We start from the raw sequence: 14,704 nt of genomic DNA, 5'->3' as shown, positions 1-14,704 counted from the left end.
TGAAATATTTACAAAGTTTTATTAAAAACAATTTTTCTGCATGTATATTTTAATTTTATTTTCTATTTGTTATATAATTTAAAAAACTGATAAATAATTCTATTATTAAAGTAATTCCATTATAATAATTTAGGTTAGAGGAGAAACCTTTGGCGACAGTTTCTAGTATTTCAAGCGCATGATGTATTGCATTTCTACAACAAAAGGAATTTACCAAAAAAATTAAAACTAAATATTAGGTATTATTTTTTCATGCTTTTTGCTGAAATCTATGTTATATATTAGGCAGTATTTTTTTTCCAGAAAAACTTTGAAAATCATGCATTTAAGGGTTAAGTCAGTAGTGGTGGTCACAAATGAACAAATATTAGTAACTTACTATAGTACATTCCTAAAATATATGCAGAATAGTTTTTAAATCAACCAAAATGCACTTATTTTAAGATAAAAGTATAAAAACAATTTACCTCAGTGTGAATTAACTTACTCTTTAAATAAAGCTTCTCAAGATATCCAAAAAAAAATGTTTAAATATTTACCTTAAAATACAGTGTACTGTAATCGATTTGAAAGCTTTTCTACATCTTTTACATATTGCATAAACTGGATATCAAAATTCGAATACATTATTAACATAATTAATGTTTTATTTACCTTCAATTAAAAGAACAATCCAGTTTGTTCCAAAATTGTGCCGACTTCATTTGGGCGTAAGTCAATTATTGATACTGATTAATACTAATAACAAAATATACATGACTTTTCATTAAATGCATTATAACAAATACACACGTTCGCGAATAAGGCTTGAACCCGTAAGTTACAATAACTGTTTTTTATCGGATCTTATGTATACTATTTTGTACGCATTTTTAATAGATACATACCGGTATATGAATTCCTGGTAAATTATACTTTTATATTAGATTCAATCATCATTTATATTTGATATTTAGTAATTAAATCGAGTACATACACAACACAACAAAAATATCATAATTATTGAAATATATTACACTATAGCATCAACAAACGAGACAATATTACAATAACAGAAAGATGAATAATCAGCGACTAGAAAACAAGACGATATATAGAGAAGTATGACTAAAGCGACTAGCTTCCCCCCCACCCCTCGCCTATGAGCTGCAGCAGCACATCGCAGTCGACCACTTACAACATGTTCGCAAACAACCCGAAGTTACTTGAATTCAGTCTTAGCAATAAATAAACACTGTAGTGTAATACGCATGCGATACAGCATACTTTCTACATAATTTGTTAAATCACGTATAAATTATTAAAACCAGCAAAGCGTTGGTTAATCCACGACCAGAAATTAGTTGATTATCTTATTGAAATTTATTTAAAGCTCTTAAATATAAGTAACATTTTATGCGTTTTTATTTTTATTTTCTTTCTCTTTAATATTTTTTTTTGTTAATTCGTAGAATAAAGTTTATTTTTTTGAAAATGACATTTAAAATATTAACGAAACAATATTTTAAATATTCGTGAAAAAAAAGTTACTATTAAGTAATATTTTTTCAACGAAATAGTTTCGTCGTATTAATTTACTAATGAATTTGAAGCTATATACAAACTGTAAAATTATAGGGTTGTCTTCTTTTTACTGTTCAGTAATTTTTCTGTTACTATGCAATTTCATTTCATTATATATTTTTTCTTTAAATAATTAAAAAAAAGTACCTTTTTTATTACTTTTGAACTATTTGCACTCCGTGGGATTCATTAAAAGTTTTAAAAATATGTCTTATTAATTACTTAACACGTAATCATTTTTTCATTTCTTCGTATAATTTGTGTTTTAAACTAAGGATTTTATTTGTGTCATTTTCAAGTAATGACCATTTCAGTTTCAGGGAAGTTTCAAATACTTTTAAAGCCGTTATGTTTATTTTAATAAAAAAAAATAATAATAATTGAAATTAACTTTTCTTATAATGAAAAACTACCAATACTATATGGAGAATGAATCTATATTTGTATATAAACTGTTATTAAATATTTTGCACCAGTACGGGTTAATGTATAGTTACAATAATTCTCTCAAGAAATATAAATAACAGTTATATAGGCTACGTTATAACGCGACTCGTTACAGTAAATTCTTCAGAAATTCTCCGCAGCAGTTATTTAAAATTATATTTTTTGAAGTAACTCTTCTTTGCCATTGTAACAGAGGTTATTTTCATTATTAGAAAAATATTTCTACACAGACTACCAAAACGAACATAATCACTTTTTTAAATTTTTGTTTACGTTTATTACTTGACCTTTGTCAAAAAACGTTCATATTTGTCGTGGACGTGAAAATAACATTGTTAAGTGTATTTTGGAATTTTTTGTTTCGTTCGTAAAACAAAAATTTAAGTCGTATTATGTCAAGAAGTAATCAAAAAAAGAATAGAAAGTTTAATTTTCTTCATATTTTTAAAGACAAATGTTATTAATAAAATTGAATCATGGAGACAAACCAAAAAGTAACTGGGGAGTACCATAAGACCACAATCGATTTTTGGCTTTATTATAAAATCTTTTTAAGCAATTTATTAAACTGTTCGTCAACAAATACATAATGCAACCAGAATGCAGATTTATGACCGGTTGATGATAGATTGATAGAAATATTTTTTTCAGTAATTTAATCCTTATTTAATAGTTGCATCTCATTACTGTCTTAATCTTCATAATCTAACTACCACTATTAATAAAATGTAATTAATAATTATTCTTCCACATTATTATATATTAATTTATGTAACAGAATGGATTTTAATAAATTCACAAGATTAAATTTTTATAATTCTGGATAATTAAAATTTTATAACTCTTCACTGCCGTGATTTCCTTTTTTTATTAATTAATTATTTATTAAGCAACACTTTAACTATCAGGTTTTGAAGGACAGGGTTCAAAATTAAGCAGAACTCAAAACCTGAATTATTCATTTATTTATAAATAATTTATATTTGTAAACACACTGTACTTGTTGTTGTCTGTATGTACATTATTAAGTGCTACATCCGATTTGTATTAGCCTACTTGTCATGAGAGAGAGTCACTTCTCTAAACAGTATAGCTGATCTCAACAATGACAAGCATCGCACAACAGATTTAGTAGAGAAAGCAGGGGAATATCAGTTCCATTCATCCCACAAATTTGTTGTTTTTGGCAGCGTTAGTTTTAACACGTCTACTCTTTTTAGCGTGTGTCGTAATATTTTGTTTATTTTATATTTTTAAGTATTGAATAAATTTTCAAAATAAAAATTTGCCTGCATTAAAACTTTTTTTAAATACATTAATAAGATATTACTACTATTATTAACTCCCTCAACACAGGGCAACTATAGCATATGTGGTGCAATTATGGCACATGTTTCTTTTATCTTCAGAGTTCCAGTTTCAATTCAGGTTTGCCATTATTCACAATACTACAAAACACTTTTCATTCTATAAAAAAATACCAGGTAGGTGGCTGCAACTGGGCATAAGCATGTTTACCATTTTACCAAACATGTAAAATAAATAAATTATATGTACTTAAGAACTACTTTTAAAATTGGCTCAAAACAAAACATTAAGGTAAAAATGTGAAACTGCCTTCAAAAATTGAAATCTCTATATAATTATTCTGGTAATTTAGCACTTTCAGCCTAAATTAAAAAAGATATACACTTCTCCTTCTTTTTCGTTCTTCATCCAACTTAATATACAGAAGGCTCAAAAATCGCTTTACCGAACTGAAGATTATAAATTTATTATTTACTAAAGCTTGCATGTATACTATATACAATTATTATCTATTAAATTTTGCATGTATGCTATGTCTTCAACTTGCAGGGTTGTACCAGACTTCAGAAAAAAACATTAATCATTTAATTTTGTACCTAATTGTTGCACCTTGCAAGTAGCAAGCATGATTCGCAAACTGTCAGTAGAACAACACGTAGTTGTCCTACATTAATTAAAAGAAATTAAAGAGTAGTGAAGAAAAAATACAGTTATTTCAAGAAAAATTTCCAGACATTCCAGCCCAACAGATAAGTAATATAGAATTTAAATAAAAGATTTGAGATTACTGGAAACATGTATGATTTCTCGAGAAGTGGAGACCCGAAACAGTTGCATCTGATGAATACTCAATAATTGTTGTTCAATCATTATTCAAAGTTCTAAGAGATTTGTATGAAAAAGGTAAGCTGACTCTGGTATTTCACGAGGCAATATACATTGTATTTTAAAATCATTGAATTTGAAATTTTATAGTCCAAACACGTTACAAAGTTTAATAGAAGATGACTTCAAGAGACAAGTGAAATTTTCTGAATTATTTCTAATCCCATTTGTTCTGAAATAAAACCAGATCTTCAAAACTGTATTCTTTTATCAGATGAAGCTTTCTTCAAACTGAATGGTTCTTTAATCACCATAACAGTATCTACTGCATTCAGGTCCTAATACTATACCGCATCAGAGTTAAATGTTCCTGTTATAAATGTGTAGATAAATATTTGGAGTGACTGCATCATGGGCCTATTCCTCTTAACAAAATTGTTGAGGAATTACATATTTTTAAATTTTGCACTGGTGGAGCAAAGAAGGATCTCAAAAAATTCCTTATACAACATGGAGGGTTGTCGCTAAGGGAAATTCATTTGAATCATAGGAAAGGAACTAACTTAAACTTTATTCTTTTATATTGTCAGATGCAATTAATCTGCATCACATATGGAAAATCACATGGCTGGGACAAAACTGACCATTTTTTTTTTTTGTCTTCAGTCATTTGACTGGTTTGATGCAGCTCTCCAAGATTCCCTATCTAGTACTAGTCGTTTCATTTCAGTATACCCTCTACATCCTACATCCCTAAACAATTTGTTTTACATATTCCAAACGTGGCCTGCCTATACAATTTTTTCCTTCTACCTGTCCTTCCAGTATTAAAGCGACTATTCCAGGATGCCTTAGTATGTGGCCTATAAGTCTGTCTCTTCTTTTAACTATATTTTTCCAAATGCTTCTTTCTTCATCTATTTGCTGCAATACCTCTTCATTTGTCACTTTATCCACCCATCTGATTTTTAACATTCTCCTATAGCACCACATTTCAAAAGCTTCTAATCTTTTCTTCTCAGATACTCCGATTGTCCAAGTTTCACTTCCATATAAACTGACACTTCAAGCATACACTTTCAAAAATCTTTTCCTGACATTTAAATTAATTTTTGATGTAAACAAATTATATTTCTTACTGAAGGCTCGTTTAGCTTGTGCTATTCGGCATTTTATATCGCTCCTGCTTCGTCCATCTTTAGTAATTCTACTTCCCAAATAACAAAATTCTTCTACCTCCATAATCTTTTCTCCTCCTATTTTCACATTCAGTGGTCCATCTTTGTTATTTCTACTACATTTCATTACTTTTGTTTTGTTCTTGTTTATTTTCATGCGATAGTTCTTGCGTAGGACTTCATCTATGCCGTTCATTGTTTCTTCTAAATATTTTTTACTCTCGGCTAGAGTTACTATATCATCAGCAAATCTTAGCATCTTTATCTTTTCACCTTGTACTGTTACTCTGGATCTAAATTGTTCTTTAACATCATTAACTGCTAGTTCCATGTAAAGATTAAAAAGTAACGGAGATAGGGAACATCCTTGTCAGACTCCCTTTCTTATTACGGCTTTTTTCTTATGTTCTTCAATTGTTACTGTTGCTGTTTGGTTCCTGTACATGTTAGCAATTGTTCTTCTATCTCTGTATTTGAACCCTAATTTTTTTTAAATGCTGAACATTTTATTCCAGTCTACGTTATCGAATGCCTTTTCTAGGTCTATAAACGCCAAGTATGTTGGTTTGTTTTTCTTTAATCTTCCTTCTACTATTAATCTGAGGCCTAAAATTGCTTCCCTTGTCCCTATACTTTTCCTGAAACCAAATTGGTCTTCTCCTAACACTTCTTCCACTCTCCTCTCAATTCTTCTGTATAGAATTCTAGTTAAGATTTTCGATGCATGACTAGTTAAACTAATTGTTCTGTATTCTTCACATTTATCTGCCCCTGCTTTCTTTGGTATCATGACTATAACTCTTTTTTTGAAGTCTGACGGAAATTACCCTTTTTCATAAATATTACACACCAGTTTGTATAATCTATAAATCGCTTCCTCACCTGCACTGCGCAGTAATTCTACAGGTATTCCGTCTATTCCAGGAGGCTTTCTGCCATTTAAATCTTTTAATGCTCTCTTAAATTCAGATCTCAGTATTGTTTCTCCCATTTCATCTTCCTCAACTTCCTCTTTTTCCTCTATAACACCATTTTCTAATTCATTTCCTCCGTATAACTCTTCAATATATTCCACCCATTTATCGACTTTACCTTTCTGTAGTTTTCCATTGCTTTCAGTTGCGCAGTACTCAGAGGACTGAGTGATGTTGATATGGCCGTTTAAGTCATTGTGACTCACGCCCCTAACAACTACTGAAAGAGCTACTGCCCTCTTTCAGGAATCATTCCTTAGTCTGGCTCTCAACAGATACCTCTCCGATATGGTTCCACCTTCGGTCCAGCTACTCTGTATCCCTGAGCACTCAAGCCCCCTCACCAACGGCAAGGTCTCATGATTCATAGAGGAGGAAAACTGACCTAACAGAAAAATATGTTGTAGGCCATTTTCCCATTTTATCTTCTACGTTTTGAAATACTGATAACCGGTTGTTTGAATTGATTAAACTGAAAATGATTTTTTTTTTTCATCAATCTTCTGAAATTGCTTAAAGGTTGTCACGGCAGTTAATATCAAGAGAATTACTTGATTAATCAAAAATTAAAGTAATTAATTAACCAAGAAAATTATTTGATGCTTATCAGATCTTCAAATCAGATACATGTATTTGGAAAACTGATTATTTTGATTAATGTAAAATGGAGGAAGCCATGGTAACTGATAAGAATAATAGTTATTCTACTACCTTAAACTGATTAATCTGACCAGGAGTCTTTCATCACTGCAGTCTGGCATCTGTAATTAAAAGTACTAGCACAACCAGGCCAAAGAAAACAAGAAGAAAATGCACTCTCATGATTGATGCAATGTCTGCCCAAGCAACTGACAACAAAAAGCCTTGCAGAAACTAAGACATCATTCTTCTGTCAAAAATATGCTATAAATAAAGAGTAGTGTAAAAATATTAGAAATTTAAAAAAATTAGAATTTTATTTCAAAATTAGTCATACTATAATGGTAATTATTCCTAATTCAGTGACAAACTTATCACAAATTTGGACTGTCGTATTGAAAATTTGGAGTAAAGATCTTAGGAATTTATCGGTTTCACAGATATTAGTTTTTTACCCATTCATCTTCATACTTTGTAGTATTTGTAGAACAAACACTAGTTTATTCTATAGTGAAAGTAATTTATGTGGATAGATAAATATCTTTAAAAACAAGCTCTTTTATTTTTGGGAGTAAATTAAAACACTATTTTAGTACTTACTGGTTTGTTAAGACTAGTTGTACAAGAAAATTAAGTTCCTATCTTATAACTAACAGACCACTGTTATGCAATTTAATCTTAAATAAATAATATTCTACTAAACTTTATATTAACCCTTAGAGCCTTAAGGTAACGATATATCGTACATGAGTGCTTGTGCCAAAAGTCTCACCCGTACGATATGTCGGTATGTAGTTATAATGTTCATATATTTCTTTGTTACCGCTAGATCGCTCAAAAGATATTCGTAGATATCGATAGTGTAGGTTGTTTTCATTTTACGATAGGTATATTAGAGAATAATCGATTTAAATTCCGACAATCTCTGATGTAAACAGAAATGTTTCCGTGCATTAATGGTTATGTTTTGGTTACTCCATGCGTTTATAAGGGATTTTTTATAGGTATTATAATATTATTTTTTGAAATTAGAGTTTTAATTAGAATATTAGTTGTAGTTTTAGTTACTGTGATCCGTAAAATATTCAGGTTTATTCGTTAGTTCGGTGTTTTTTTCTGCAATGTCCGGGCCTAGTAGACGTCTTACTGATGCAGAAATTAATAACTTTTTTGTTGATGATACTGATAGCGATTTCGAATTATCTAGTGACAGTGGGGCTGAAGAAGATGTTGAATTAATCACAAGTGATAGTGATGGGGATTCAGAAGAAGATGAGGCCTACAGAAACATCATTGAACCGGAAGATAATGTCCCTCTTCTACATCAATTTTTGGAACTCCCCGGCCCAAAACATATGCCTAATCCAGGTTCCACACCTATAATTTATTTTTATTTATTATTTAAACTTAATTTATTTGAACTGATGGTGAAAGAAACCAATAGATCAGCCAGTCAATATTTAAATGCAAATAGAGATAGGCTGTCTGAACCATACCGAAAATGGAAAAATATTACCATTTCTGAAATGAAAGGTTTTATAGCTTGCATACTGAATATGGGGATAATTAGAAAACCTACTCTTAAGAGTTACTGGAGTACAGTATCATCACAGGCAACCCCTTGGTTTGGTAAAATGTTTTCAGCGCACCATTTTAGAATTATTTTGAAATTTTTTCATTTAGTTGATAGTGCAAGTTGTCCCCTGCCTGGCCATGCTGATTATGACCCCTGCATGAGGTATCAACCAATTATTGATCACGCAAATACAGTATTTCGGCATCATTATACTCCTCATGAACAAATCAGTATACATGAGAGCTTAGTTGGTACTAAGAGTCACACTTCATTGTTACAATACTTGCCAAATAAACATCACCACCGTTGGGGGTTAAAATTTTGGATGCTATGCGACTCTGTTACTAATTACTGTTTAGCTTTCTTTACTTACAAAGGGGCTAAAAGTCAAGAAGATAAGCAGGAAATTGCTACATTAGGTTTAGGTTATTATGTAGTTAAAAAATTATTAGTTATGTGTAACTATCTGAATAAAGGTTACCATGTTTTTGTGGATAACTTTTTTATGTCAGTACCTTTACTAAAATATTTGTTTATTGCTGGTACATATGTCACAGGTACCATCCGTAAAAATAGAAACTTTTTACCCCAGCAATTTAAAAAAATGTTTTCTGTTGGTGAAAAGCTGTATTTTCGTTCTGGTCCGGTACTTGCTTGTGCATATAAGGAAAAGAAATCTCAAAAAGCTCCTGTTTTACTTCTTTCAAGTAAATATATGGCAAGAAATGTTGAAGTAAATGTCTCTCTCGGGCAAGAAATTGTATCAAAGCCAGCTATAATACATGAGTATAATAAGTACATGGGAGGGATAGATACGTCAGACATGATGTTGTATTCATACTTGGATGAAAGGAAAACCATGCGTTATTGGAAGAAGGTGACCTTTAATGTAATGGGGAGAATGCTTTTGAATTCATATATTTTGTATCAGCAACATAACAAAGGACAAAAAATTAAATCAAGACTTCAGTTCAACATAGAAGTTATTGAAGCACTGGCAAATGACTGGTTAAAAACAAAAGCCATTCTCAAAGATCCACAAGGGCCACCTGGGTTGAGAAAATTACCTGATAAAAAGGAAGCAAGGTGCTGCGTTTGTACACAAGAAAAAAGACATAGAAGATCAAGAACAGTTTGTATCCGCTGTAGTAAAGGCTTACACGGAGAATGCCTTTCAAAGCATAAATGTTAAAAAATAATGTGGTAACAAAAATTTCAATAACTGTAAATAATATGACTTTTTAAGTGAATTTTTTTTTATTTTGTTCACAAATAATTGTAGTTTTAGAAACAGTGACAGATTAGATATAAATAGCAAGGATTTTTTTCAAATAAAAAACAAACATAGTATTTTTTTTTGAAAATGAAGAAAAGTTGAATTTTTTTTTTTTAAATTAATCAAAGGTGTAACACCATTTTGGATCGCAGCACCACCATCTACATAGTTTACTGAGTAAGTACAATTTTTTTCATAATTTTATCGTGTATATTGTTGATTTTGTGGCATTTCTACCAAATGTCTCCTTTTTTTGAAAAACGTGCTTGAGGTTTTAACTAGTACTTACGAAATAGGCTTGAGGCCGAAAGGGTTAAGAATACAAGAATCCTGTCATGAATAGCAATGTTTAATTAGTGGTTTATTCCCCTTTTTTTTAGCAGCAAGCACAAATAGTGGTCTATTTTTGAAGTTCTATTCCAAATTCTCTAATATCATACTAATTTTATTTTTTTGTAAATTTGTTAATTTTTTTTAAAAACTGACCCATAATAATATGAAAATAATACTACTTGTAATAATAAAAATGAACCTTCTACTGCAAAGGTTACTTAAACTGGTTTAATGCTCCACCAAAATACATTGTTTTAAATTTGTTTAAAATCTCTCATTAATAAAACTCTAAATAATAAATATGAATTGAAAATTTTAAATAAAAATGTTAACCTATATTAGACAGTTTTTTAGAATTTGATCCACATAATGGAACATCACTGACATTTTTATTTTAATGTAACAAGATCGTGTCACCCTTGTAAATGAATTTTGTGTATTATTAAGAGTAGTGGGTTCCATTACAACTGGTAGTAGGAAATTTATAAATGAATCGGAATAGATACTGTATTTGTAAGAAAAGTATGGTGCTTTGCACAGACAACTCTCAACAATTTTTCATATAAAAGACCTAATATCACATCTCTATATAAACATCTGATTCCTTTTTTCAAACTTGCAATTGCAAAGTAAAAGGGATATGGTAGATAACTGTAAGAGTCGTAGCCAGAATCACTGGACTGACATAAAACCCAATCAGTCTTTAACTGATTGCCTGGAAGATTGGTTGACCTGAATTCCTTTTAACTGAAAGAACAAATTGAGAGTGTGACAACTGTTTAAAAACTTGCTGTTCACATAGAGGAAATGAGTATTATTATACAACTGGGTATGTTTACTGACTTTTATGATTAAGTTTTAAAAAAAAGTCTGTATTATGCCTTATTATGAACATAAAAAGGAATTTTTTTTAGAATTACTGGCATCTGGTAATGAATGGTTCTGCTGTACCTAGAATCTCTTTCATGTTTATCTCCATTAAGGGTATTTTTATATATAAATTTTTGTGCTTCTATTTTGTTAATTATTATTTTATGTACTTTGTTGTTAGGCATAAATAAGTTTCTTTAAAGTTATATGTATATTTCAAAGATTTGAATTTTTATCTGTAATAACATTGCATACAAAAATTACCTACTGCTGATAAATAATCAGTGTTCTTCTGTCAAAATATTAATTCTACTTAAGTAAGCATATAAATTAAGCCTTTATATTAATATAATTAAATAGCACTGAAGAAATTTGGGTAAACTGATGGGAGCGGTAAAAAATTAATGATATAAAACTTACTCTTACATGGAATGAAAAAGTAATGGCATTTATTTAAATCTTACTGTACCCTTTATCAGAATTAGATATATCTAGCTTATCAAGAATTTACTTCATGTATTATAATGGATTTGTGGATATGAATATAGGTATGACTGAGATGAGATAGCAATCCCAAATTTCCTTTCAGGGACCTTAAAATGTTGAGAGTATAAAACACCAGGCATGTCTTTACCAACAGCAGAATCTACACAAGGCACAGGAAATAGAATATACAGACATAACCTGTAATAGAAAATATGTTTTGATAGAACTTAAAGTAAATGAAAAATTAAGATACAAAGAAAGAAAATGATCATATAAGTAAGAATTTTTTTGTAGAGCAAATGTTTGAAGCAAAGCTTCTTACGCAGGCTTCGGGATGGGAAGTCAGCTGAGAAAAAACGACCATCATGAGAAAGCGTCATGCACTAGCTGATTCCCCAACTATGCCTTATGCATGTGATGCAATGCAGCTGACAATATAGTATAGAAAACACATTCTCCAACTTATAATAATGATTAAACTTCAATGTTATGTTTACATTTTTCAGTTTTATGTAAATAAATAGTTTTTATAATATGTGTATTTCATTGTTAGTTCATATTTCTTATTAATAAAAAATGTTATCATTTGTGTATATGTTATTTTACACCATTAATAACTCATATAATATTGAGTAAGAGCTTCGCTTCTATAGTGTGACCCAAGTTTTTATTTTTTTTTTTTTAGTTTCTAAACTAACAGTATGCTAAACAAGGTCTATGTTTACTTTCCCTAGCAAAGTGAATTTTTTCCAATGACCACTAGAGATCCCACACCAATATTAATTCACATATAATAACTTCTAAAGTGAAAATTATTTGTATAAACATAGTAACTCAGCAGTGTGTAGTAAATTATGATATATAGTGTAAACATGTACTATTTTCTTGTGAACATTCATAAATTCTTAAACTGTATTGTTTATGCACTTTATCACTAAGCTCATAGTATACATAAAACACAAGTTTCCATTATTTACGAAGCAAGCTTACTAGTACTGTAGTAGTAGTAATATAGCAACATCAGTGTATTAAATTATAGTTATGAAAAGTTTCTTTTTTAATCATTAATTGTACACAGCTTAACCAAAAATTTAAAAAACATAACTAAATATATCTATTATTAAAAAATAAATTATTATGTATTGATATATAAAACCAGAAGAACCTAAATTAAAACCACGTGTTTTAGATATTCAATAAATAATTTCTTGTTCATTCAAGGCTATTTTTTATCTTTCACATCTGCTAGAAAAATTTAGATTTCAAAAACTACCACCTAAAATTGTTTAGTTGGTTTTAAACCACCTAAACAATTTTGAGATTAAACAGAATATGTAAAGTGTTAAATAATTCAAAATTTCTAAACTTTTAGTAAATTTAATATTATAAAATCCATAAATGTTACTAATATTAACACTTTCTAGCCTTTAAATCTATTTCAGTCAACAATCCCATAATTAGAAGCTCAAATAAAAATATATAAATTTTGATTCAGATATTATTGCAGACAAGGAGTGAATTTGAAAAAAGGAATGAAGTAAATCTGAATATTGGAATACCTGTATGAATAGGAAGTATCATCACAAAAATATTAAAAAATTCAATATCAGAAACCTTTCCCCAGATACTGATGCTCTACAGAATTTTAATTGAATATAACATGCATATGAATTTAAATTTCAACATGTTTGAAAAGTTTCAAAGTAATGCACAGATATTATTACAATTAGTGATACCTGTATTGTATGAATTATATCCAGTGGGTGGTCTGAACAGTTTACAAGTTTAGTCCACACTCAGTTCCAAGTCATCAGGGATGACATAAAATAAATACTCACAATTCCAGGTATGACAAGATTTTTAGGATCCCCTATACTAATTCATTGGTGGCTCTTTTATAAATGTAACCCATACAAAATAGCCAACACTTAATCATTATTCCTCTCATGCAGGTAAAAATCCTCTATTCTCGTAAAATGATTGTGGTCAGAGTGTTGGCAGTCCTGGAGAAGATCTTAACTCATTTCTGTTGGTGGTGTCTTAAAGTGGTTCCTCCAGGGGTAGGTTTTTGCACTATTTCTTGGTTTTCCTTATTTTTTATCACTTCTTCCTCAATTTTTGGTTTTGTGGGTATAAGTCAAACCCTGCTACTTTTACACAGAGGATTTTGAGTCCTGTACAAGCAATGTAATCTGGTGAAGGAATTTGTTTGTCATATACCTCTGATAATAAGATAAAATAATAAAAATGATAAAATACAACTACTGTTGCATGAAGTTGAACGAAACATTCCATTAGGTGAAAGACATCCGGCTTTTCATCTGGAGGTCCCAGGTTTAAATACCTATCATATGGCATTTTCACACACTACAAAGTTGCCATTTCATCTCATCCTCTGAAGCAATACCTAATGGTAGTCCCGGTGGCTAAAAAAAGGAAAAACCATGTGAAAGCTGAAATGCTGCTGGCAAATTAAAAATAAAAATTCCAGGTAACCTGATGGTCTCCAAATGATAAAATATCCATCAGGTGTATCACACTAACCCATGTAACACAACTGGGAAAGACAAGAGAAAAGAGGTAGATAGAGCAAAAAAAATACACTACCGATAGAGGGGGCCACAAAACAAACCAAACACTCATCCAAAAGAGTGCTTCAGGTCCTTCTAAACAGTGGGCTCCATCCTGCAAAAAACTTTCCAGTAAATTCAATTATTTTTACTGATTTGGAAAAAGCATATTACTCAATTGCTGCACTATTGATCAGTCATGATACACTGATAAAGTTTGCACTACTCAGCTCAAATAAGTTTGCAATAATTTTTTTTCCTGCAATATTAAATACTCATCTGAAAAACAGGCTCAGGTTTCCTTAAGAAACATTCTGACATATTCCCAGGATTATGTTACATCTAGAAATATCCAGCTAATTATAAAAATTCAGCCAGTCTTATAATTATGACATTAAAAAAAAACACAAATAATGTTTTTATAAATAATTAATTCTGCCACTTTTTTGGCTGACTTTGGATTTCACCTACTTATAGACTTTTTATAGCCTTTTCATATTATAAAAAGAAGTTAATAATTTTTAAATTTGTATATAGCTTTTTATTTTTTTTTTTACTAAGATTAAATAGATTTCCTACTGTGGAAAAAATGATTTTTTTTTTGTAAAGAATCATTTTTAATTTTGTTCTTCTACAACAGTTTAAAAGATTTCTTCATA

The 14,704-nt window shown here is 29.9% G+C and overlaps 1 protein-coding gene across 1 annotated transcript in view; it reads left to right on the top strand.

Moving 5' to 3' along the window:
* Positions 1 to 14,704, top strand: part of LOC142318914 (limbic system-associated membrane protein-like) — a 1,021,193-nt gene that overhangs the window by 975,179 nt on the left and 31,310 nt on the right. The window lies entirely within an intron of this gene.

Source organism: Lycorma delicatula, chromosome 2 (assembly GCF_047948215.1).
Source record: "Lycorma delicatula isolate Av1 chromosome 2, ASM4794821v1, whole genome shotgun sequence".
NCBI lineage: Eukaryota > Metazoa > Arthropoda > Insecta > Hemiptera > Fulgoridae > Lycorma > Lycorma delicatula.
Note: the sequence above shows the minus strand (reverse complement) of the source record. Positions and strands in the feature narration are given on the sequence as shown.